We start from the raw sequence: 27746 nt of genomic DNA, 5'->3' as shown, positions 1-27746 counted from the left end.
AACTGTAATTTATAATTTAGGTACTCTTTAAAATGTGGGAACACTTCTTAAACTGTCCCTCTAAAAAACAATCCAAAGCCTTACTCAGAATCCCACTTAGCACCTTCTTACCATCCCAATCTAAACCTTAACTCTTGGGGTGACATGGAAATTCTTGTATCTTAATAAGATTATGCACAAAGAAAGACTGATGTTTTTCACGAATAAACAAGGCAATCACAAGATTCCAAATTCTAAAATAATTTCCTATTATAAATTGCACCATACACTTACTTCCATTAATCATAAACTGACCCACCTACCTGACTATATTTTAATCTATCTAAACTGTAAACATCCTTTCTAATGTTCAATTTTACTATGGTACTATATGCTTTTGCCTGACCTTACAAAAATCCTACCCAAATATGCAATTGCTTGGTCGCAAGACATGAAAACTAATCTTAGTATCCCTAAATTGATCAATTCTACCAGCTCCTTTCTCAAGTACTCAAGGTGTAACTCACACTGGGAAATACACCAGAAAGTCTTAATGGCATTCGGCATCATTCTCGAATGGTACCACAGTCCGTATATTCCACCAACTGGTTGAATACACCTTCAGGGACCCTCAAAAGGCTCTGGGAGCACTCGGGTCCTTGAGTGCCCATAATATGAGCAGGTCCATACTGCACATGCACGAGCACACACTCAAAAGGGCTCCCGGGGGTGGCGTCAATTCACTGGGGGACATCAACGGAATGTAGGGACCAAGAGGTGACAGAAAAGGCTCTATAGGATCCAGAGCCTTCTCTATCGATAGGTGTCTGACTTTTTTCTTCTTTTTAATGACTACAGTTTTGATACAAGTTCTGCAGTAATAATAATTAGTAACTAATAAGTATGGTTTAAATCAGGTTGGGATATGCATTGTATGAAAAAGTAAATCAATAAGCACTAAAAAAAATGATAGTCATATGAAAACACTCCAGGAGAGGAACAGCGGTGCAGATTTCAAGGCTGAGATCACAAGGGAAGCTATGTGTCTAAGGTGCTGACATCTGAATTTGGAGGCCTATTTTTAGACTGGTCCCTGGCCTATGTAGCCCCAAGCAATATCTCTAAAATTAGATAGTAATTTATTCTCTGTAAAAAAAGAAGCCACATCTCTTCACACTGGCAAATGATACATCAAACAGTGATATATTCCCAAAAAAAAAAAAAAAAAAAGAACACGCTCAACTAAGCACCATTTGCATTTAAAAAATGGCCGTACGATGTTACTTCATTTCAGAAGAAAAGTTTGCCTTTTCTCTAAGGGAAAAACTATATTTATTGCTACCTACAAATATAAAATGGGCATATGGAGAAAATTTAATTCCTGCATGCTTCTGTACCTTCCCCTAAGGCTGGCCTTAAAAATGTACAATTTTAATGTGTGCTCTTTATCCAATCATGTTTCATCTACCCAGAATGAAGGGTTATTTAATATAGAACTAAATAGTGCTGCTCAAAAATGGCACCATTCAATCCGAGGTCTGTTCCATTAAGACTGGTTTTACACCTGATGTGTACATTTGTATTGCTCCTGCCACACCGGATTGCACTGTAAAAATTTGCCCTTGTATGCACGTGAGTTACACTGCTTTAATTTTGCACCAGATCGAATGCTTCTGATGCATCCACACAACATTAAGTGTGCAAGGCTCAGAAACCATCTCAAGTCCCAAAAAAGATTAAAGTCAAAAAAAAAAAAAAAATCTAGTCCTTGTTTTATTTTTTACCAGCTGATGACCCGTCGTTACTCGGGTATGTATTTGGCTGGTGCTGGCTCCGCCCACTTATTCTAACCCACTTAATCTAACACACAAACACTCAATGACCAAAGTTTGTGAGCTTTGGGGTCTTTGGCATCAATAATTTGTATATTCCCATAGAAATTAAACAAATCAGATTGGCTGATTGTGACTCCACCCTCTCTACCAGCATTCGAACCCCAGTCACCCAATGACCAACTGTAGCAGGTTTAAGGCTTTAATGAATTTGGTCCCCAGTCACCCAGTGGCCGACTGTAGCCAGTTTGAATACTCTGCCATTAACAGTGTAAGAATGGCAGTAGTTTAAATATTCTCCTTGAAAATCAACAGGCAAATTTTGATTGGCTATTATAGGCTCCACCCACTTCCCTGAATATTAATCTCAGTCACCTAGTGACCATCTGCACAAAGTATGAGAACCCTGCCATTAACAGTGTAAGAATGGCTGCATTTTATATTTTCCCAGTGAAATTTGTTTTTGGCTCTGCCTACTTTTTGTTACCTTGACACACAGTCACTCAATGACCAAGTTTGTGAGCTTTGTGGTCCTTGGCATCAATAATTTGTATTTTCCCAGTGAAATGAAACAAATCTGATTGGCTGTTTGTGGCTTCACCCCTTTTAGTGAATTTGGACCCCAGTCACCCAATGAATGACTGTATCAGGTTTGAGGCCTCTGCCTTTAATAGTGTAAGAATGGTAGCAATGTAAATATTCCCCTTGAAAATCAATAGGTGCATTTCGATTGGCTGTTTTAGGCTCCACCCACATTTCTAAATATTAATCCCAGTCACTCAGTGGTCAACTGTGTCAAGTTTGGGAACCCTGCCATGTACAAAATGTAGTTGTTAGCACTGCTCACTTTTTCTAACCTTGACATACAGTCACTCAATTACCAAGTTTATGAGCTTTGGGATCCTTGGTATCAATAATTTGTATATTCCCATTGAAATTAAACAAATCTGATTGGCTGTTTGTGGGAGTGCCCCCTTTCTGAATTTGAAACGCAGTCACCCAGTGATCGACTGTACCAAGTTTGTGACACATGCTATTAACAGTGTAAGAATGGCAGCAATTTAAATATTCCTTTTAAAATCAACAGGTGAATTTTGATTGGCTGTTGTAGGCACCACCCATTTTCCTGAAAATTAATCCCAGTCACCCAGTGACCAACTGGGCAAAATTTTACAACCCTGCCATTAACGGTGTAAGAATGGCTGCAGTTTACATTTTCCCAGTGAAATTTGGTTTTGGCTCCGCCCACTTTTTGTAACCTTGACACGCAGTCACTCAAATGACCAAGTTTGTGAGCTTTCGGGTTCCTGGCATCAGAAATGTGTGAATAAAAGCAGTTTATCCACCAAGGAAGTCTGATTGGCTGTTTGTGGCCCTGCCCCTTTAGTGAATTTGATCCCCAGTCACTCAATGACTGACTGTAGCAAGTTTGTAGCCTCTGCCATTAACAGTATAAGAATGGCAGCAGTTTAAATATTAACCTTGAAAATCAATAGGTGAATTTTGATTGGCTGTTGTAAACTACACCCACATTACTGAATAATTATCCCAGTCACCCAGTGGCCAACTGTGTCAAGTTTGGGAACCCTGCCATTAACAGTGTAAGAATGGTTGCAGTTTTTATTTTCCCATGTAAAAAATGTAGTTTGCGCAGCCCACTTTTTCTAACCCTGAAATACAGTCACTCAATTACCAAATTTATGAGCTTTTTGGTCCTTGGTATCAATAATTTGTATATTCCCATTAAAATTAAACAAATCTGATTGGCTCTGCCCCTTTCTTAAAATAAACCCCAGTCACCCAGTGACCAACTGTACCAGGTTTGAGGCTTGTGCCATTAACAGTGCAAGAATGGCAGCAATTTTAATATTCCCCTTAAAAATCAACAGTTGAATTTTGATTGGTTATTTTAGGCTCCACTCACTTTTCTGAATATTAATCCCAGTCACCCAGTAACCAGCTGTGTAAAGTTTGAGAACCCTACCATTTACAGTGTAAGAATGGCTGCAGTTTATATGTTCCCAGTTAAATTGGGTTTTGGCACTGCCCACTTTTTGTAACCTGGACACACAGTCACTCAATGGCCAAGTTTGTGAGCTTTTAGGTTCCTGGCATCAAAAATGTGTGAATGGAAGCAGTTTATCCACCAAGCAAATCTGATTGGCTGTTTGTGGCCCACCCCTTTAATGAATTTGGTCCCCAGTCACCCAGTGGCCGACTGTAGCCAGTTTGAATACTCTGCCATTAACAGTGTAAGAATGGCAGTAGTTTAAATATTCCCCTTGAAAATCAATAGGTACATTTTGATTGGCTGTTGTAGGCTTCACCCACTTTCCTGAATATTAATCTCATTCACCCAGTGACCAAGTGTGGCAAATTTTAAAACCCTGCGATTAACAGTCTAAGAATGGCTGCAGTTTACATTTTCCCATTGAAAATGAATGGCGGAATTTGATTGACTGTTTAATGCTCCGGCCACTTTTCCTGGATTTGTAACCTCGGTCACCAAGTGGCCAAATGTGCCAAGTGTGGGGACTCTGGCTTGATTATTGTGAGAATGGCAGCCTTTTACATTTTTTCCATTGACATGAATGGGTGAAATCTGATTTGTGGTTTGTAGCTCCGCCCATGTGTGCTGGGGGGATGCAAGACCCCCAGAACATATCATCCTAGGGAGTAAGGGATCTATATACCTAGTTTTGCTCACATCGGTCAAGGCGTTTTTGCGTGATCGTGGCACATACACACACACACATCCGATTATATATATATATAGATTAATATGCAACAATGGCATGGGAAGACCACCTGATGAGAATAAACAGGTCCAAAGAACAAAATGGCATGGAAATACCACCAGATCCGAAGAACAAAATAATGTGAAGACCACGAGCTCTGAAGAATAAAATAACATGGGGAAACCACCAGGTCTAAAAAACAAAATGGCACAGGAAGACCAACAGATCATAAGAAAAAAATGGCGTGACCATCAGATCTGTTATGATGATCTTGATGAACAGTTTAGAACATGCTAGGTATACACCATTCAATTTTCTGTCCGAATGAAGGGTAATCTGACAGAAAGTTGTATCGTGTGTAATGTATGTCCAAACTGCTCCAAAATGGTAACGGGATCGATTTTCCGATGATAACTTTGCAAAATCAAACCTATTATCAATAGGAAACACATCAGACATTTCAGAAATAATCATCCGATTCCCATTAGTTGTACAGGAAATTGAATAGTGCATATCCAACATTAATTATGGCTAAAATGTGCTAACAAGAAGCAGTGCTGCTCCATGGTTGGTGTTTTAGATGTACTTGCAAGTTAGCACTATAAACCTCACAGGCAGCACAAAGACATGTTGATGATGCTTTATCCACTTGAGGACCATGGGCTTAAACCCCCCCTAAACACCAGGCCATTTTTTATAAAATGGGCCACTGCAGTTTTTAGGCCTCGCTGCAGGGCCGCAAAACTCAGCACACTAGTGACCCCCCCCCCCTTTTTCTCCCCACCAACAGAGCTCTCTGTTGGTGGGGTCTGCCCGCTCCCCTAATGTTTATTTTTTTATACAAATATTTATTTATTTATTAATAAATTTCCCAGTTTTGTAAATTATTTTTTATTCCCCCCTCCTTCGCTCCGCCAGCCAATCAGCATGGTCGATTGTCATAGGCTTCAACCTATGACAGCCGATCACTGTCATGTCTCCCAGGGGGACAGCCGTGTCCCCCCAGTACAGCACTGCCATAGATCGCAGTACTGTACAGCTATAAAGGATGGCGGGTTCACCATCTAACGGTTTCCTAGCGGGCCACTGGGAGGCTGATGACGGAGCGGAGCACCGTCATTCATGCGGATATGCGCGCGCACCGGCGCGCGCAATCTCCTGCAAATCCCCGCCCCAGGACTTAATGCCAATTGGAGTTAGGTGGTCCTGGGGCTGTCGCCTTGATCACGCCCAGTGTCATTAGGCAGTCTTTAGGTAGTTAAAATGCAGCTCTACTCCACACTAACTCTGAAGTCTCTGCCTTTGCCAAATTCTAATATTCTGCAAATGCTGTACTACTGAAGTTCCTACAGCAGTATAAATAAGCGTTATATCACTCAATAATATACCTAATGTGGGCAACGCATATTTTATCTGCATGACATGCTTACGCTATTTGCATTTTTTTTTCTTTTGTAATTTGCTTAAAGTGGATCCGAGATGAACTTTTACTCATTGCATAATTGTGTTCCATTCCTATTGTTTATAGGGCATTCCTCAAGCCAAATGCTTTTTTGTTTTTGTTTTAATACTCTAATTCCCTATAAACTGAAGAAGCCTCGCCCACAGGTTTTCAGAGATCCTTGGCCGTAGCAAGGGCTCATGGGAGCTCAGTCTGGGCAGGAGGAGGGGGAGGTATTACTAGCCAGAGATTTCAGAGGCAGAGGGGAGGAGGGAGGAGGAGGGGGGATTAGGTTTTTTTCAGAGGCTGAGTGCTGTATGTAATGTTTACAAACAACATGGCTGATGTCATTGTATCACAGGAAGAAATAATCTTATTCTATTAAAGCTGTTTTCAGCTAGTTTTGCTGTGTAAACTATCTAAACTTTAGATAAGATGTATAGACAAGTTACTTGTTATAGTTAGTTTTTCATCTCGGATCCACTTTAATTTGCACAGCAAAAAAGTAAGTGAACCTAAATGGTCAAACGCAAGGTTTTTATTTACATAAAAAGTTTTTTTCAAAGGAGTAGAAAAAAAGTGCAAAAAAACCCCCCAAAACCTATTCAGAGGTATTACAGCAGAGAGGGTCACACTGTAGTCACTTCCTGTCTGAGTCAGGCCTGAGTCAGCCACTTACTTACCTGATAATTAACTCTTTCAGGCAGAGAAAGAAAAAAAGGAACACAGCATAGTTATTTGTGTGCTAGGCACTGTGCATACACATGTCTACCTCATTATGTCACATGTCACTTCGGGTATCCTTTAAGGAAACTTTCAGGTTACAAAATGGATTATGAATCGTCTTTGTCCACCCATACAAGCCCACTGCAGCTATTGCCATAGCCCTTACACATATAGTTAGTAGGCACCGGAATGGCTTCTATGACAACAGCAGGTATGGCCGCAGCTGTAGCGGGTGCCTTCAAGCTCACATTTAATTGTAGCTTACTTAGGAAAAGGAAGAGAAGTTTATATTATAAATGAGCAAATGCAGGAAAGGGTCCACACACAAGCTGAATGCAGGAACCGTGTAATTTATTGTCACATCACACACATGTCAAGACATATGACTGTTGGGTGAACCCTTCCTTGGATTTGTTGTTTCCTTGTTGCGGACCCTGCCTTGGATTTGCTGATATACTTGCTTAAAGAGAAACTATAGTGAAAAGGGGGAAAAATCAATACATTGCAAAGTGAGAAGTCAAAAAATAGAAGAGAGATCAATTATTATTATCAATGATATTTGCCATGCAATTTCTTGTTATTGTTTGATCCACAATCAGCCTGCATGTCATCATCTTTGCTACTGGCAGACATGAAAAGAAACAGATAACTGCCATTACCTATAACCATACCCCCTAATAATATGATAGGCTAAAAAGTTTTTTTTAATATAGATATACTTATACACAGAAGGAGATACTGGTTGCTTGACAGTTGGAAACAGCTGTTATTTCCCACAATGCAACAAGGCTTACAGACAGGAAACTGTCAGGACCCAAGTCCTGACATCACACTGTGGGAGGGGTTTCACAACAATATCAGCTATACAGACTCCCCTGTTGATCTAGTCAAGTAAAAGTAAAGATTTCTCATGGGAAAAGTGGTATCAGTTACTGATTGGGAAGAAGTTCAATCCTTGGTTACAGTTCCTCTTTAAAGAGAACCAGAGATGAAGCACCCACTTGTATTTTACCTTATAAATCAGTGGGAACATGACAGTAAACACCTAATCTGCTCTTTGTTTCATTGTTCTCTGTTTAATCTGACTGTTATCACCTCTGATAAGAATCCCCGACTGAGCACTCAGTCTAGCTTTGCTACGGAAAGATTATAGCTGAGTCTGTCTTCTCTGGTGTCTTTTCAAGCCTAAACCTGCCCCCTTGTGGCTCTGCTATAATGACTCAGCTATAATTATTCCCTGCAAAGCCAGACTGAATGCTCAGTCCGGGATTCTTATCACAGCTGATAACAGACACTTTTAGCAGTGAGGAATGAAACAGAGAGCAGGGTAAGTGTTTTCTCTAATGTTCTTACTGATATATACTGTATGGTAAAATACACAAGGGTGCTTCGTCTCTGGTTCCCTTTAAGGATCCAGTACCAGCTTTTACCCACTTTCACATGGGTGTGGGTGTGCAATTCCTTTGGATTGTATTTTATACATGAAACATAACCTGCTTGGCACCCAGTGGTCAGTACAGTACAAGGCTCTCTTATATGCTGTGATTTCTTAACACAGTTAATCAAATAGATCAATACCTTGAGAAGAATACAAAAGAGCCAACTCAAAGTAAAATGGGAATGGTTAATCATTATGCTGATCAAGATTGGATTATGTGTTAATTACCATAGAAAATATGAAAGGTTATTCGGATGTGATATCTTAGACTTCATAAATGCTGCATTCAGAGGGTCAGAGTTGGCCATGACTGAAGTTGTGCTAATAGAATGTTCACTGTCAATTATATTCCCACTAATGTATTAATCTTTTTACAAGTCCTTCATCCAGGCTGGCATTAATTAACATTCCCACTCAGCGGGGTAAATTTAATATGCTGGAGTCCAGGCCTATTAGAAAACGCATTTCATTGGTCGCAGTTCGTAGAAAACGTCTGTTTTACACTGAATTAATTCATCATTTGTCTTCTTTCTTTATGAAGCATGTGCAGAAATGAACCAAGAAATAGAATGTAGAATATTTACGCCCATTGTCCTTTGTGCAAAATGGTTACTGAATTTGCATTAAAACGTAAATGTGTAAGATGGCTTATGAAATAATCGTGTTCATCTCGGGACTCCTACACCTATTAGTTAAAGTGTATCTGAGACGTAAAGCTATCAAAGGTGCTTCCTCCAGCCCCCTCCGCACCAATCGCTCCCTCGCCGTCTTCCTCCACCTCCTCGTTTGCCCAGTAGAAGACCCGTTGTCTTGGCCAGTTTGGGCCAGTGGGCGCAGGAACAGTCCACCCGCGCGCTCACCCCCGTCTCACTCCCGCGGCCACCTGAGTGGGCCCCAACTGGCGAAGCTAACGGAGGCTTCTGCTGGGAGAACTAGATGGCATGGGAGTGATTGGTGTAGCGGCTGTAGCGTCGTGATAGGGGGTGCGGGGGGTGCGACCCGCACCAGGTGGGGTGACCACTGCCGCTCTAGAGGGGGTGCACTTTAATGTAGGGGGGAGCCACGGGGAGGGCAGCCCGACCTCTCCCTCCCTCGCCCTGGGCCGCCCTCCATGCTCCCCCCTCCCAGTGCAGAGTGAGCACGCAGCCGCAGGGAAGCGCTGTTGTAAACTTCTCACCTCCCAGGTTCCAATCGCTGCATTTGCCGCCGGTCTCCTGCTCTGCATAGATGCTGATACACACGCTGCTTCCTGTTTAGCCGGAAGCAGCGTGTGTATCAGCATCTATGCAAAGACGGGAAGACCGGCGGCGAGTACAGCGATTGGAACCAGGGAGGTGAGTAGTTTACTACAGCACTTCCCTGCGGCTGCTTGCTCACTCTGCACTGGGAGGGGGGAGCATGGAGGGCGGCCCGGGGAGAGGGAGGGAGAGGTCGGGCTGCCCTCCCCGTGGCTCCCCCCTCCATTATGGGGGGCACCTACCTACCTAATACTGGGGGGCAGCTACCTATCTAGCCTATACTGGGGGGCACCTACCTAATCTAGCCTATACTGGGGGGCACATACCTAATCTATAGTGGGGGGCAGCTACTTATCTAACCTATACTGTGGGCACCTACCTAATCTAACCTATAATTGGGGGCAGCTACCTAATCTAACCTATACTGGGGGGCACCTACCTAATCTAACCTATACTGGGGGCACCTACCTAATCTATACTGGGGGCAGCTACCTATCTAACCTATACTGGGGGCACCTACCTAATCTAACCTATAATGGGGGGCAGCTACCTATCTAACCTATACTGGGGGGCACCTACCTAATCTATACTGGGGGGGCAGCTACCTATCTAACCTATACTGGGGGCACCTACCTAATCTAACCTATAATGGGGGGCAGCTACCTATCTAACCTTTGTTGGGGGGCACCTACCTAATCTAACCTAATATAACCTATACTGGAGGCACCTACCTATCTAACCTATACTGGGGGCAGCTACCTATGTAATGTATACTGGGGCACCTACCTATCTAACCTGTATTGGGGGCACCTACCTACCTAGCTAGCCTATACTGGTGGCAACTATACTGGCTACCTATATTGGAGGCACCTACCTAACTAACTTATGCTGGGGGCAACTATTCTGGCTACCTATATTAGCCCACTGCCTTACTGTTACATTACAGTCACCCCCACCCATGTGATGTCATGTCCACACCCATTTTTTTGCCGCTGCACGCTTCGTTTTTTTTTGGGGGGGGGGGGTGTCAGTAAATTATCCGCACCGGGTGTCAAACACCCTAGCTACGCCACTGTGTAGCAGGGCTGTAATAAGCCCCAAGTATGTATAAAACTTTTATAGCTTCACATCTCAGGGAACCCCAGGTAAGAAGGAGATGGAGGCTTCCATATTTATTTCCTTGTAAACAATGGCAGTTGCCTATCAGCCCTGTTGACCTTCTGGCATAAGTAGTGTCTGAGTCAAAACCCTGGAGCAATATGGCTAATCCAGTTAAACCTGAGTCAGAGTCCCTGATCTGCTACATGCATGTTCATGGTCAACTGCTAAACATATTAGAAACACAGGATCAGCAGGACTGCAAGGCAACTGGTATTGTTGAAAAGGAAATACAGTACACATGGCAGTCATTATATCCCTCTCACCTGGGGTTCCCTTTAAGCAAAACAGAAATGTGCTTTCTTGAAACAGAAGGTATTTGTGATTATTCAGGTTGGAGAGAGAATATGATGTCTCCCACAATGCATCACTGCTGAATATGCAAATCATCCCTTTAACAAGCTAAATAACACATCATTGCATTTCAGCAGTTCTGGAGACGTGTTTGGCTTTCAGGGACATGTGATGGGGACATCCTACGGGGCCCCATGCAAACTTTTTTTTCAGCGGGCCCCATACGTGGTAGGTAGGCCCTTAAGGCTGAAAGAAAAGCGCAAAGTTATAATTAGGGGTGGTAAGAACTCCAAATCCACAGAAGTTCCAAAATTTAGCAAGAAATTGCAAATGTGGGGTTTGTATTGTGAAAACACAACATTTTTATTTATTTGGAATATATTTTCACATACACCATGGCTTAATACGAATAGTGTGAATTTACAAATGTATTTCAAAGAGGAGCTGTCAGCCATAATATCTCAGAAAAAAACACATATATAAATAGATAAATACTTGCTCAACTTACATCACATTTGTATTGCATTCTCCAAAATTCGATTTTAGTGGTTTATCTATAGTAAAAAAAGAGAAAATGCTTCTGAGGATTCTCAATTTTAACTGTGTCTATCTTGAAACCAATCCTGATATCATTTCCTCCCATATTCTCCTCTGCCTGTTTGTCTATGCATTGCCCGCCCTACTACCAGTCTTCAGACACTCCTACCCATCTCTGAAAGGAACAGAGGTGTGTGAGGGGAAAACAGGGGAGGAAAGAGGCTTCAGACAATCAGGCTGCATTAGTTAAGTCTGAGAGCAAAGCAAAGGAGCAAAAAAAACAACCCAGCATGCTCTGCAACTTCCTTTGTGCGGCCGGTAATGTACCAAATAAGAGTCAGGTAAACTGGGGAATGATCATTTATGAACAAGAAAAGTAATAGTGATTTTAACTTTTGGATTGCCTGGTTACCACCCTTATTACTTGTTTACCAGATAAAAACAAAGAATTGATTTTTTATTTTATGCCCGACAGTTACACTTTAACAGTAGATTACAACTTTACTTAGAAGTTTACCTAATCGCTTTGGATTTTCTAATTTTCTATTAGAAGTTTTGTATTTCAGTGCATCAAGCATGCTCAGTATACATGGTTTGTTATTGATGCAAAAATTAGATAAAAACATTTCTTCTTCTGACTGGGCATGCTCAAGGGACATGATTTATGTGTTTATGAAAATGCAAAAATTATATGCAAAAACTCAACATTAAATCATTTCAAAATTTACAGCTCACTTGAAATTGCAAAATTCTGCAAAATATGGACAGGACGCTCCTCCATAGTAATAATGATTACCCCCCATGTGAAGCAGAGCCCTGGTCATAGCTCCACTCATTGTAACCCGTATTTCCTATACCACTGGATTGTATTTACGTATTTTTAACACTTTTTTGTTCAGCTTGGCAGATTTTTTTTTATAAAGAGGATGATCACTGGTTTAGATATGATTGCAAGTTGAATTCTTTAGTGGTGTGGAATGTTACATTTTCTTCCAATCTGAATGATCAAAAAATTATTCGCTTAAAAGTGTACCATTAACAGGGACCTTTTCTGAAAGTTTTGACAAATGATGAAATATTGAATATTTTCGCTTCAGGTTTGCTTTTAATTGAACCTGAACCGATTAAAATTATTTGAAATAAACACATGATGTACCTGCAAATGAATATTACATACTTACCTCAACATCAGTTCCTCTCAGAAGTTCACAATTTTCTTCTTACAATGATTCCTTCCAATTCTGAAAATGTTTTTGTGAGAACTGAAACATATCAGTTGCTGTCAGTTAAATATCAGATGCCGTCAGTTATAACTGAAAGGACAACTTATGAGCAAGGTAATGTCAATGTGTATCTACAGTTGTAGTGGGCAATATTACAGTTTAAGGGCTCATTCACATCTAGGGTGTTTTCTGTATTTTTTCAAGCGCAGGCGATTTTCAAAATCGCCCCAAAAACGCGTGTGCAATGATTCCCTATAAGAGAGTTCACATCTGAGCAGTTCGTTTCCGATCCGCTCAGCAAAGCGCTGCCTGTACCATTTTTGATGCGATTTTGCCTCAAGGGAAGGTATAGGAAAAACGCAAAACGCTCAAAAAATCACTTTGTGCAGCGATTGCGTTTGCATTTTTAAGAATAAATACATTTGATTTATTTTTTTCCGTGTCAAAGAGTTCACTTCCTGACTTTCGTCAGGAAGTGAATTCAAAAATCTCTCTGCTCTGAGGGCCCTTTTCCACTAGCAATCGCAATCACAAATCACAAACGCCAGCGATTGCAATTGTGATTTTTCATTAATTCTGTTATGCGATTGCGATTTGCGTTTTTCATTTGCATTGCATTATCATTGTAAAAATCGCTCCAGAAAGCGATTGCGATTTGCGATTTGCGATTTCCACATCGAATCACTGTAGTGGAAAATACTTCTCATGATTTCTATGATAAAGTAACAACCCTAGCGATTTAAAAATCACTAGCCATTTGCGATTTTGCGATTCAGCAATCGCTTTAGTGGAAAGGGACTCTGAAAAAGCGCTTATAAAAGCGCTTTAAAGAAAAATTGCAGTGCGCAGTGGAGCGCCGGGAGCCACAAAAAAAATCACGCACAAAATGCGTCTGCATTTGCGATTTTGATAATGGCCATTTTCAAAATAGAGAACATAGAATTCTATTGATCACAGTGGGCAAACAGAACACAGGAAAGGAGAAAGAGATTGAGGAGTAGACTACACGGGAGGTAAGTATGGCCCGTGTATGTTTATTGTATCCTTTAATTTTCAGTTCAGGTTTGTTTTAAGTCAGAAAGCCCGTGTATATCTTGTGACAGTATTCCCCAGAGTTGTACTAGGATCATTTTAAATCCCAGTACTGTATACTGTTTGTCAGTAAACAGGAAGCTCAGGAAAATGACTGAAAGAAAACCATTTGTGCTCTACACTGCTATACAGCTACATCAAAATGACTCTCTGGTACGTTTCATTGTAGCCGGAAACAGAAGACTAAATGCATTTGCCAGGCTGGAGGGGAAAAAAAATCCCTGTAGAATATCAGTGGGGGCTCGTCATTGAAAGACACAACATGTGTCAACATTTCATAAAGTCACAAATACTTGCAGAACTTTGTTCCAATCCAGCACTAATATCCATTCCTGTGCAAAACTTTCCCTTCCCTCTGTTTACAAAGAAAGGAGCCAGCATGCTTTATTCCTCTTTTACAAGGATTATAAGATCCTTCATATCCTCTTGCGTGGTATGTGTATGTTCTGGGGTGGAATCTGATGAGACTAGACAATTGACTTTTGCTGCCTGCTGATTTCAATGAGCAAAAGAGAGGGGATAGAACCGGCATAATTTCAAGCGTGTTGGGAAGCTCTCCGTGGCCATCATCTATAATCAACAATTTTACAAGTTTCCGATTGCATGCAGCTTGCGTTAGTTCTGAGCCACCTGTGAGCTTACCAGTCGTACTTAGGTAATACATCACTTTGTGGGAGATCTGAGTGACGGGATGATATGTGCCTCTTGAAAACTGATGTCTCGCAGGGAGCCACGACGACGCAATCCAATAAACCATTTCAATGTAAAGATTTAGAAATACCTGCTGGAGAATGTTCTAAGCCTAACTTTAGATGTTTGTGAGTTCCAGTGGACCCCCATCAAATGGAAATTGCAATTTTATTAAGGCCGTGTCACCCTTTGAATAGCTAAAGAGCCAATAGAGGAAGAGAAGCACGAAGCTTTATGAAAACGTTCCATGTGTTTCATCAAAGCAATGTTGAGTCTGGCTCAAGAAGGTCCTCCTGGGCTGAAGGTCATTGGGAACATGTAAGTGTTCCTTCAAGCCTAGCCTAGATGTGTTTCAACTTTTAATTGATAGAATACCTCACACATTATGGTTGTAAAAGTCCTCAACACTCAGACATATCACATCATAGTGAAGGTTTCTGAAAGACTGGCAAAAAAAAGAAAACAGCTGAGAAATTGTGGACCTATACTTGGTGCTGCCAGTTTTCATTTTATATCATTTTAGACTGTCCTTTATTAAAGTGTACCCGAGGTGATACGTGACATGATGACATAACCAGGTGTAACATATTAACCACCCTGGCATTCTATTGATTGCGCCAGGGTGGCGGCGCAGCAGTATTTTTTGCATATTTTTTTAAAATCATGTAGCTAGCCTAGCGCTAGCTACATGATTCCCCCTCCCTTTGGCATCCCTCCCAGCCCTCCGATCGCTATGGGCGATCAAGCCCATCCGGAAATCCCGTTCTGGGGATTTCCTTTAGGGCTTCCCCCGTCGAACGTAATGACGTGACGTCACAGGGAGTCCCGAACCACCCCTCAGCGCTGCCTGGCACTGATTGGCCAGGCTGCGCACGAGGTCTCAGGGGGGGGGCCCTGTTACGTGGCGGGTTGCGGCGCATCGGCAATCGCCCCGAACACGCAGCTAGCAAAGTGCTAGCTGCGTGAATTTTTTTTTAAAAAATCGGCCCACCGGGGCCTGAGCCATAACCGCCTGAGCGCCTGAGTGTTGCCCTCCTGCGGTTATGGACGAGCTGAGCTGATCCATACCACCAAGGAGGTTAATAACTATTTTCTTTTTCTTCCTGAAAGAGTTAACTTCTGGGCATGCAGTATATCTTCCGGACTTTTATCAGATTATAGCGTAGCTCTTACTGATAAGGAAATAAAGCCATAAAACTTTTTCTTGTAGAGAACAATTTCAGTGTGCAAGGGATAGATAAAAAAGGTCAATAATTCACTTATTTTAACTCTGAAACACTTAATAAACTGCCATTGAGCAGAGATAATAAAACATTAAAAATACTTAATTTTTACACATAAAATAAACCATGCAATATTGTTAAAAAAAAGGTCATTTTTAAGGGTATGAGGATAGATACAATTGTTTATCTCATCAGTTTAGTCTCCCGTCAGGTTCACTTTAAGGAAAAAAATGTAGCCTGAAGTGCATGCATTAGGAGAAGTTCTGAACTTTTAGCAGCCATTGCTACATTCTGATATGACCTAGGTGTAGATTTCAACCTGTTGCCATCTAGTAGATAAAAATGTTTAAAAATTCCAAACCAGTGAGTTATGTAGCAATGTGTGGATTGCATTTATTCCATGAGTTGCACTACTTGTGTGACACCTGTTAAATAGATTGTATGAGAATGTACCTGCACACAGAGGCGTTCCTAGGGTCCTTGGAGATCGGTGGCACCTGGGGGCACTGGGTGGGGGCAAAAAATAGGTGTGGTCATGCAGTGAGCGGGCGTGGCCATGGGTGGGGCCAATCGTACATTAGATTAGGACAGTGGTGGCGAACTTTTTGGAGGCCCAAACTGCAACCCACAAGTCACTTATCTATCGCAAAGTGGCAACAGCAATTTAAACTAAATACTATACAAACGTCTTAACACATACATGAACATTATGGAAAATCCAAGTTGAAAAACTGAAAAGATAAACAATTTCATCCATCCTACTCCTGAAAAAATATATGTATTTTTTTAGAACCTCCCAGTTTTATTTTCTGTTTTAAAAAGCTAAAAAAGTAGGTTTAATGCTATTGTCTCATATGATGATGATTCAGCTTTTCCCATAGTGTCGCAGTTAGCAATCATGTGACCCCCAACAAGACAAATTCAGCAATCATGAGGCCCCTATCAAGACAAATTCAGAAATCATGAGGCCCCCAACAAGACAAATTCAGCAATCATGATGCCCTCAACATGACAAAGTCAGCAAGCGTGAGGCCCCCAACAAGACAAATTCAGCAATCATGAGCCCCCCAACAAATCATGAGGCTCCCAACAAGACAAATTCAGCAATCTTGAGGCCCTCAACAAGACAAATTCAGAAAATATGAGGCCCCCAACAAGACAAATTCAGCAGTCATGAGACACTTAAATAGACAGCATTTCACATAAATAGGCAGAATGCCCCCTTAAAGCAGAATATAACCCTGCATTTCAACTATGCTCTAAAACATTATTTACAGCATATTATATGCAACCAGCATTTTTTTTTACTAGACCAGCATTGGAAGGGTTAAACACAGAGGTTTAAAGTTCTGTGGAGAGATATGCAGAAGTTCATTTAGATACATTTAACTAAATAGAATGTAACAAGTGATAAATGTTACACACTCTTTGGCTGTCCTCCAGCTCCTTCTCAGTCAGAGAGATGAGTCACATTCAACACTTAGATACATTTATGTAAACAAAATGTATCTATGTCAGCTTCGGATGCGTCTGCAGTTCTGTCCAGGAACTTGAAAGCTCTGTGTAACCCTTCCAATGCTGGTCTAGTAAAAAAAAAATGCTGGTTGCATATAATATACTGTAAATAATGTTTTAGAGCAAAGTTGAAATGCAGGGTTATATTCCGCTTTAATATGGTAGATACCTCTCACCTGGCTTCCGAATTCTCCTCTACTGGCTGCTGTACCTGGCAATACTGTTTTTGGCTGGATTGGGGATGATGTGTGAGCTGAAAGGCCTGGCAGTGATGCTGTGGCCTGGCTGGCGGTGATGCTGTGGCCAATGTTGTGGCTGGGTTGGCTGGCAGTGATGCTGGGCTGTGCTTGGCTGGTTGAAGTAAATGCTGGCCTGACTGGTGGTGATGCTGTGGCCTTTTTGACAGTGATTCTGGGCTGGTTGGCTGGTGGTGATGCTGGGCTGGCTGGCCTGGATAGTTTAGGTAGCGACAGGTGCCCCCTAGTTAAGGTAACGCCAGGAGTACCCCAGTTTAGGTAGTGACAGGAGCCCCCCAGTTCAGTTAGTGACAGGAGCCCCCAAATGTAGGCAGTGACAGGAGCCCCCAGTTTAGGTAGTGACAGGCACCCCCCAGTTAGGTAGTGACAGGCACCCCCCAGTTAGGTAGTGAGTGACAGGGACCCCCAGTTGGGTAGTGAGTGACAGCAGGGACCCCCAGTTGGGTAGTGAGTGACAGCAGGGACCCCCAGTTGGGTAGTGAGTGACAGCAGGGACCCCAGTTAGATCGTGAGTGACAGCAGGGACCCCAGTTAGATAGTGAGTGACAGCAGGGACCCCCAGTTAGATAGTGAGTGACAGCAGGGACCCCCAGTTAGATAGTGAGTGACAGCAGGGACCCCCAGTTAAATAGTGAGTGACAGCAGGGACCCCGTTTAGATAGTGAGTGACAGCAGGGATCCCCGTTTAGATAGTGAGTGACAGCAGGGACCCCGTTAGGTAGTGAGTGACAGCAGGGACCCCCGTTAGGTAGTGAGTGACAGCAGGGACCCCCAGTTAAATAGTGAGTGACAGCAGGGACCCCCGTTAGGTAGTGAGTGACAGCAGGGACCCCGTTAGGTAGTCAGTGACAGCAGGGACCCCCGTTAGGTAGTGAGTGACAGCAGGGACCCCCAGTTAAATAGTGAGTGACAGCAGGGACCCCCGTTAGGTAGTGAGTGACAGCAGGGACCCCCGTCAGGTAGTGAGTGACAGCAGGGACCCCGTTAGGTAGTGAGTGACAGCAGGGATCCCCAGTTAAATAGTGAGTGACAGCAGGGACCCCAGTTAGGTAGTGAGTGACAGCAGGGACCCCATTAGGTAGTGAGTGACAGCAGTGACCTTGTTAGGTAGTGAGTGACAGCAGTGACCCCTGTTAGGTAGTGAGTGACAGCAGGGACCCCCAGTTAAATAGTGAGTGACAGCAGGGTCCCCCGTTAGGTAGTGAGTGACAGCAGGAACCCCGTTAGGTAGTGAGTGACAGCAGGGACCCCTGTTAGGTAGTGAGAGACAGCAGGGACCCCCGTTAGGTAGTGAGTGACAGCAGGGACCCCCGTTAGGTAGTGAGTGACAGCAGGGACCCCCGTTAGGTAGTGAGTGGCAGCAGGGACCCCGTTAGGTAGTGAGTGACAGCAGGGACCCCCGTTAGGTAGTGAGTGACAGCAGGGACCCCCGTTAGGTAGTGAGTGACAGCAGGGACCACCGTTAGGTAGTGAGTGACAGGGACCCCCGTTAGGTAGTGAGTGACAGGCGCGCTCCCCACCCCACCTACCTTGCCGTGTCAGACCTCAGGATCAGCAGGCGACCCAACCAGATAGAGCGGGCGCCGGGCACAAAAATGCGGAAGTGATGTCACTTCCGCATATCAGCGGTGTCCGCTAGGTCCTAGCGCCCGCTCTATCTGGTCGCCCAGCGCTGATCGAGGTCTGAATGGCAGCGGGGGAGCAGGGCAGAGCGGGGCAGCGGTGGCCGGGAGATCCGTGGCACCCCAGGACAGATTGGGGGCACGCCCCCCCCAAAATAGGGCTAGCGACGCCCCTGCCTGCACAGTTCGCCGCGGCCCATGTGACCGTGATTGACAGCGGCACTTTGCGCAGCCGCAGTAAGGCTGGATACTGAGCCCAGAGACCGGGCAAATGGCGGGGAGCGGAGCGGTCGGCATTGGACAATCGGCTGCAAGGGGCTGGAGAGAGCCACAGGTGAGTAAACCTCATTTTCGTGCATTTGGCTGATAACTCCTTTAAGTTAACTCTTCAATCCTTAAAATAACTCCAGAATTCTAAAGTTAAAGACAGGCTGTTAATTAACTGTGTGTGAAAATAACTACAGAGGAGGTAACTTAACTACAGAGGAAGTAACTTAACTACAGAGGAGGTAACTTAAGTAATGAAGAGATAATATAACTCTCTCACTGTGTGGAGGTACATTTTCCTGTGCCTTATTATCTCCAGCATGATCTTAGTGAATTGAGGCCACTGTGTGAGATAAGATAAGAGGTTAAGTTGCTCCAAAATTTCTCCAATACAGTTACGGCTAGCTCCCGTCTTGTTCAATGTTGTAATGCTGCCTAATGCCTGATAACCAATGTATGGAAGCATGCTGACACCGCACACACTAAAGCCACAGGGGGAAGGGTTATTGAGCAGCACAGGGAAGAGAGGGCATTGACGGTTACTTGAACACTACCACACTAAGCCACTGCCCACAATAAAGCCACAATAAAGCCACTTGCGGTTATATAGGGGGGGGGGGCACGGGGGAGGGGGCATTGGGGGTTTATGATTTTTTTCAAAATTAGTGATTTGCTGGTTCAGTTCTATGACTCATGACTCATCCTGAATTGTTAAATCTGGCCATTGTTTACAGGATATCATACCCATGCTATGTTTGCAACAGGTCACACTTGAAAGCATTTTTAGCAGACAATACTAATTTATACCACTGAAACGAATGTTACTTCTTAAAGACCAAGCGTAACCCTAAGTTATTTGTTCCAGTTTCACGCACCAGGGGGAAACCACAGAGTTCAAAACTTATCTACAGTAGTAAGTCTGATAGCTAAGGGAATACAAATACACGGGCAACACCAGCAATTTGTTTCTCGCTAACACTTTGCTCTTTGTACAGTAGCTTATTGATCTTTCCCGCACAAAGTACTTCCTGGCTCACATTACAAGTGAGAATCAGGGAATTAAAACCTTTAGGTATGAGAAAGGTTCAAAAGATTTTCTAAGAGGTCGTTCAATTGAAGTCGCGTTTACATTGGAGATATACTGCATGCATGTGTGTGTGTGTTTCGGCTGTTGAATATTACGTCTAGCTCCTTGGTGAAATCCATGGTGCGATACAGAGGTCCCTTCTTCATTTTTGTATTTCATGGTATATATTACTTGGAGAGCTTTAGCATGATTACTTTCATTTAGTAATCCTTTAAAATCAGCGTAAATTATAAAGAAACTGATTAGGTCAATAATTTCATTTATAGACCTATTTGTAAATAGGACAGACCAGGGTTGAACTCTGTGTCCTTATTTTAGATTTAAAGAGAATCTGTATTGTTAAAATCGCACAAAAGTAAACATACCAGTGTGTTAGGGGACATCTCCTATTACCCTCTGTCACAATTTCGCCGCTCCTCGCCGCATTAAAGTGGTTAAAAACAGTTTTAAAAAGTTTGTTTATAAACAAACAAAATGGCCACCAAAACAGGAAGTAGGTTGATGTACAGTATGTCCACACATAGAAAATACATTCATACACAAGCAGGCTGTATACACTCTTCCTTTTGAATCTCAAGAGATCATTTGTGTGTTTCTTTCCCCCTGCAGCTATCTTCCACTGAAGTGTCAGGCTGTTTCTTCCTGCAGAGTGCAGACAGCTCTGCCTGTATGTAATTCCTCAGTATGTGAAAGCCCAGCCAGCTCAGAGGAGGATTTATCCAGCTTGTAAAAGATAAGAGAGAAGAGAGAAGCTGCCCTAATCTAAATAATACACAGGCAGTGTGCAGAGAGGGACCTGGAGGGGGGAGATGCATCACAGAACCACAACACTGAAGAACTTGGCAGCCTTCCAGACACAGGCTGACAAGTCTGACAAGAGAGAGATAAGTTGATTTATTACAGAGATGGTGATAGTAGAACGTGCTGCAGTAAGCCGGAACACATTAGAATAGCTTTTGGAACTTGTAGGATGATAAAAAACAGGATGCAATTTTTGTTACGGAGTCTCTTTAAGGCACAAGAAATAGGTTTCAATGCTATCTGATTGGCATCTGTTTGCTTAGGACAAAGTTATACAAGCAGGCCCGGATTTCAGTCACAGGAGTCTATAGGCACAGACTGGGCTGGCAATACCATAGAGGCAAAGGGGGCAATTGCCCCTTGGCCCGAGAGCCTGTAGGGGCCCCCCATTTTATACATGCCTGCAGAGAACGAGGAAAAGAGGGGTTGATGGGGAGAAGTCCAGAACATGGTGATGCCTCGTGTCCTGTCTGGATTATGTAAGAGTTTGCTGTGTGTAAACTATGAATTTGTAAGCGAAAGAAGAAGGGAAATAATGAGGACCCAACAATGCATCTGCGGACCTATCATGGGCACCTAATGATTTTGTGTGGCTGGGAGGGTGGTGGGATGGGTCCTGGGAGTCGGCTTGGGGCTGCAGGGAAATGTTGCTAGGGCCCCTCAAGTTACTTTTGCCCTGGGGCCCCATTGTAGCTAGAACCGGCCCTAGGCACAGATATTCTGATACCCTAGACTCCATGAACCTACAACCCCCCACCGAACCGCTCCGGAAGTGTGCTGGCTGTCATAGCTGTCACTCCTCCCTTACTACCTAGCTACAGGTTTCCTTTAGCATTAGGTAGCCAGAAGTAGTTAGTGGTACCCCAACTAAAGGGAGATCTTGTCAGTGGAATGTCTAGAGCTGGGTGAGTAACCTCTCGTTTACACTCCTCTCGGGACTCTGCACAGGGAAGGAGGAAGGGAGGAACTGGGGATGGGAGTGAGCCGCCTTTCCATCATTAGGCGCCTGTAAGCACATGCCTACAGTGCCTTATGGTAAATCCAACCCTGTATACGAGGCAAACCAGGTACAAAATACATGATCATGCAATTTTTGAGCTGGTTAGCTAGATCCTATATTACAAGTATGAGGCTGGCATAGGAAAGGAGCATACGATCAAGGAGAGCAGTGTTCCCCAACCCTGTCCTCAAGGCCCACCAACAGTGCATGTTTTGTGGAAATCCAAAGAGTTAGTTAATCAGCTCTGCTGAGACACTAATTACCCCACCTGTGCATGGTTGTGGTTTTCTGCAAAACATGTACTGTTGGTGGGCCTTGAGGACAGGGTTGGGGAACTGTGATGTAGAGAACGTTAGGGAAGGGAGGACCCTGCCAAAAGCTTACAATCTAAGGGATGTAAGAAGATCAGGGAAGCCTGTAGGATACTAAGGTATTTTTTATTTTCTTTATCTGACTTCAGGTACGTTTTGACAGTGAAGAAAAGGGAAAACACTAACAAGTTTCAAGTAGGCTTGGTACTATATTTACACATGTTGTTTAGGCATGGTACTATTTATACACTTGCGTAGTATGCGTTACTGTAGCAAATCTTGTGTTACCCAGGTAACGCAGAGCACACTAATTGCGCAATGCGTGCTACCTTGCCAGTATAATTATTTGTAGCATAGCCATGTGTATGCAACCAATGAGTGCATGTGGGGTGTGCAGAGAGAAAATCAGTGTAGATAGAACCCATGATTATCTAGCCATTTCTCTAAGCTGGTGTGCCTTGCCGATTCCTACTGGTACTGTAGAGATACTTGTTATACAGATGTAAATGGCTAGGGTCACTGTGTAAAATATACAGTAGCTCTTGATTAGTAATTATAACAAAGCATTTAAAGAGGAATAATAGAAACATAAGTGCTTTATTTTACAATAATTATGTATAAATGATTTATTTGGTGTTTGCCCATTGTAAAATCATTCTTCTCCCTGATTTACATTCTGACATTTATCACATGGTGACATTTTTACTACTGGCAGGTGATGTCAGCAGAAGGAGATGCTGCTTGCCTTTTTGGCAGTTGGAAACAGCTGTAAACAGCTGTTATTTCCCACAATTCAACAAAGCTCCCACGGTGTGATGTCAAAATCTCAGTGCTGTGAGGCGCTGACATCACATTGTAAGAGGGGTTTCACCACAAGATCGGCCATACAAAGCCCCCTGATGATCCGTTTGAGAAAAGGAATAGATTTCTCATGGGATAGGGGGGATCAACTACTGATTGGGATGAAGTTCAATTCTTGGTTACGGTTTCTCTTTAAGAATTACAGAACCTGGCTATTATAGAAGTGGCCTTGTTGTTTTGGGTGTTACTAATTTTGTCAAGCTTCAACTCTAGATCTAGCAGCCTGGTTCTTTAATTCTTAAATGTGTTGCTTTAATTACTAACAAAGAGCTATATTTTACAAGGGGATACTGGCAGTCTACATCTGTGTAGCGTGTAGAGAGCATGCTGCACATGGTGGGACCTTGCAAGTGCACATAGCACTACAATGGACAACCAGAAAGTGAATCCTGTCAACAGGGCAGTTTTTTAGGCCGTAACAAGAACTAAACGTGAAATAAGAGATCTTCTTGAAAGAAAAATATATACTTTTTATTATTTGAAACCAATATAAATTACATAAGCGCTGTTTTTCACCTCGTACACAAAAACAATAATTTATAGTTACTTCCTCGGTGTCACTAATCGGATTCAGTGTTATAGTTTGCATATTCATGCCATTTATTCTGTTTCTCTAAAAATAAGACAGGGTTTTACATTAATTTTTGCTCCAAAAGATGCATTAGGACTTATTTTCAGGGGCTGTCTTGCATTTCCATGAACAACAATCTATATTTATTCTTGAACAAAGAAAATTATTAAAATATTTCAATATGGTCATGTTTACTAGGGATCAGTGATGATCGTAATCAGCTAATTACGATTACGCAATTTTTTCGCGTAAATTTTGCCTATACGTTATTACGATTTGTACATTTGATTTTGTATAGTCATTCATAATTTTGCGTAATTTTGTGCAGACTTTGGCAGTGAATAGCAAAGCCCCCATACAAACTATTGACACCAAAATTGCTACATACAGTATGTTAAGGAGAATAGAGCATCAAAAAAAAAAATTTCCAAAAGGAACTTGTAGTTTTTGAGAAAATCGATTTTAACCACTTCCCCACCGAGGGGATTTACCCATGAAACACCAGAGCAATTTTCACCTTTCAGCGCTCCTTCCATTCATTCGTCTATAACTTTATTATTACTTATTGCAATTAAATGAACTATATCTTGTTTTTTCGCCACCAATTAGGCTTTCTTTAGGTGGGACATTATGCCAATAATTATTTTATTCTAAATGTGTTTCCAAAAACATACAGATAAGTTAATTGGCTCCCACTAAAATTGGCCCTAGACTACAGTACTTACACTACATAATACAGACATATGGCAATGGTAGGGATTAGATTGTGAGCTCCTTTGAGGGACAGTTAGTGACAAGATATATATATATATATATACTCTGTACAGCGCTGCGTAATATGTCGGCGCTATATAAATACTAAAATAATAATGGGAAAATAGGAAAAAATGTGGGAAAAAAATTATTGTTTTTCAGTTTTCGGCCATTATAGTTTTTAAATAATGCATGCTACTGTAATTATAACCCATGAAATGTATTTGCCCATTTGTCCCGGTTATAAAACCGTTTAAATTATGTCCCTATCACAATGTTTGGCGCCAATATTTTATTTGGAAATAAAGGTGCATTTTTTTCAGTTTTGCATCCATCCCTAATTACAAGCCCATCGTTTATAAAGTAACAGTGTTATACCCTCTTGACATAAATATTTAAAAAGTTCAGTCCCTAAGGTAACTATTTTTTATTTATTGTATTTTTTTTAAATTACAAAAAAATAAATAAATTGGGGAGTGTGGAAGGTAATGAGTTAATTTTATTGTGTAAAACGAATGTATTTGTATATGTAAAATGCTTTAGGGTGTAGTCTTTGTTCATGCGACCTGTAGCGGGCAGTGGCGTGCACAAGCGACGGGAGCGCGCGCACAAGCGGCGGGAGCGCGGACAGTGGCGGTAGCGTGGGAGGTACGGATTTCTCCGTCCCTTGGTTTTATAAGAGTGGAAAAAGGGACGGAGAAATCCATACCGCGGGGGGTAAAGTGGTTAAAAATGCAAAGAAAAAATGGTTTTTAAACTCAGAAAAATTACAGTTATCATTTTTCTTTGCATTTTCAAAATCAATTTTCTCAAAAACTACAAGGTCTTTTTGAACAATTATTTTTTTGACTTGTACCCACTATTCTCCTTAACATATGTAGCAATGTTGGTAGCAATAGCATATATGAGAGCTTTGGATATTAGCCAGTAAATTTGGCACAAAATTATGCGAAATTTCCCAAAAATTATGTGAAAAATTACACAAAATTATGAAATATTACTATTGCATATGAAATTAATTACGATTTCCCCTGAAATTGTGCATGACAATTACAATGTGTAATTGCAAATTTCAATGCAAAATTTTGCACCACTGCTAGGGATGGTCAGATATGCCCATTTATGATTTTTTTTCCAATTTCCAATTTTCAAGGAGTATTTTATTAGTCATTTGTTGCATTAGAGCATGCAACAGATAAAAAAAATCGGAAAAACTAAATCGGAAAAAAGGAAAATCTTGTGATTGGTCTAAAATTAACATTTTGCTGAAAAATTCTGCATTCTCTGATTGTTCCAGTGCTTCTGAATCCTGTGATTGAACTAAAATTACCAAGTTGTGGTAAATCGGATTTCTGCGGAATTCCAATTTCCATTTTTCGATATCCAAATTTTGATCAGAAATGCGGATTTGAGGAAATTTTTATTCTGCAGTATCCAAACGAGCATCCTTAGTTATCACACTCTTAATCATCATCATAATGCTGCAAGCCATGAATTCCATCATGAATTTCTTATAACTCTATTTTCTTTCTCCATGCACAACAATCTATGTTTACAGAGAGTCCGGCACTTGCCAGTCCTTATTGTTTTGGTTCTTGGGAGGTCTTTTGAGTGCCATTCTTTTGGGGTGTCCACCTCCCTTAGTGAAGAGTCTATCCGTCATGCTGCATTTTACTGACAATTGATTTAACTTTTTTACATGTATACCGTAGCTGCGTGTACACTATTTAACTTGACTTTTTATAAACTGTAGCTAGGGCTTATTTTTGGAGTAGGGCTTATATTTCAAGCATCCTAAATAATCATGTTTGTGCTTATTTTTGGCATACATTTAACAAAGGTGCCTGTTGAAAAGGGCACAGAAATAGCAGTAGCAGAATATCGGTAAATTTACCAATATTGTACCATTGTACTATTTAACTAACGTTAACCCCTGGTTGTAGAACAGTAAAAGTATAAAATGATTTAAAAAACAACTAAAATCCCCCATTTTAGTTGTTTTGTGGTGGTGGAGTTACTCCCCACAGAGCAAAGTATATATAGGAACAATCATTTTTGTCTTTACTCCAAAAACAGTACTACAACACGTTTCACAGTTCTATAGACCGCTTCATCAGGCAAATGCAATAGGAGTAAGCTTTTTATGTGTCAGGAAGAGAAAGAGTGCCTCTGAGAACCATAACCCCTGGTTTCCTGCTTAATTAGGGTGCCCACTATGCGAATTGTGACTAGAAATACCATTTGTAGCCACAGTTCACAAAAGGGGCGGCCCCAGGAACCGCTACTATAGTGGGCGCCTTTATTTTTGGGAAAGGTTTTATTTTCAGGAAAACGGTATAAAAATAATGATCCTGTTCAGAAGCATCTTCATTTTCATCCTTTATATGCATCGGGAGCTCGAACACGGAGAACAGCTTTCATCTCACCCGGCCCTGTGTGCGGCAGTACCATGCACAGCTCTTACAGTACTGCTGTAAGAAATACGATATTGCTGAAAATATTGCATCAACAATGGGATAATAATAAAGACAACAATACCGATTTCTCGTAAGTTCTAGGTGGTCGTTTGGCAAAGAAATACACATCAACAACAGTATAAATAAAGTTTATATTGCAAGTGGTATTTGCGGTAAAGGTACAGAATACTGATGAACCACAGAAAACAACATGTACAGAGCACTCCAACCATATAAGCACATAAAGCTTAGGAAACAATGCCCACAATGTATACATTAATACATAACATTAGTGCAGCTTCCCAATATATCTTCTAAATACAGCCCACAATGCGCAGATACATCTTACCATTAGCCATGGTTTCCAGCTAACAGCCTCACCAGCCCATTCCAGCAAAAGACCCCTCACTGCACATGGTCAAAGCCTTTATCCTGCTCTACTCCACCCCTTCACCACACATCACTTCCGGCTCAGTGTGGCGCACTGTCATTGGCAGAAAGGATGCCCCTCAGGAGATTCAAACTTTATCCCCGCCTAAGGTCAGTTAAGCAGGAAGTGACGTCCTTTGTCTGAAACATGTGCTCTAAGAATGGATTTTCAAACCGTCCAATTCTTACAATCCCCCACTTGAAGGT

General features: G+C 42.0%; 1 long non-coding RNA gene across 1 annotated transcript in view; it reads left to right on the top strand.

Moving 5' to 3' along the window:
• The window catches only part of LOC137561712 (uncharacterized), a 171477-nt gene that overhangs the window by 57965 nt on the left and 85766 nt on the right, over positions 1 to 27746 (top strand). The gene's annotated exons all lie outside the window — the stretch shown is intronic.

Source organism: Hyperolius riggenbachi, chromosome 3 (assembly GCF_040937935.1).
Source record: "Hyperolius riggenbachi isolate aHypRig1 chromosome 3, aHypRig1.pri, whole genome shotgun sequence".
Classification (NCBI taxonomy): domain Eukaryota; kingdom Metazoa; phylum Chordata; class Amphibia; order Anura; family Hyperoliidae; genus Hyperolius; species Hyperolius riggenbachi.
Note: the sequence above shows the minus strand (reverse complement) of the source record. Positions and strands in the feature narration are given on the sequence as shown.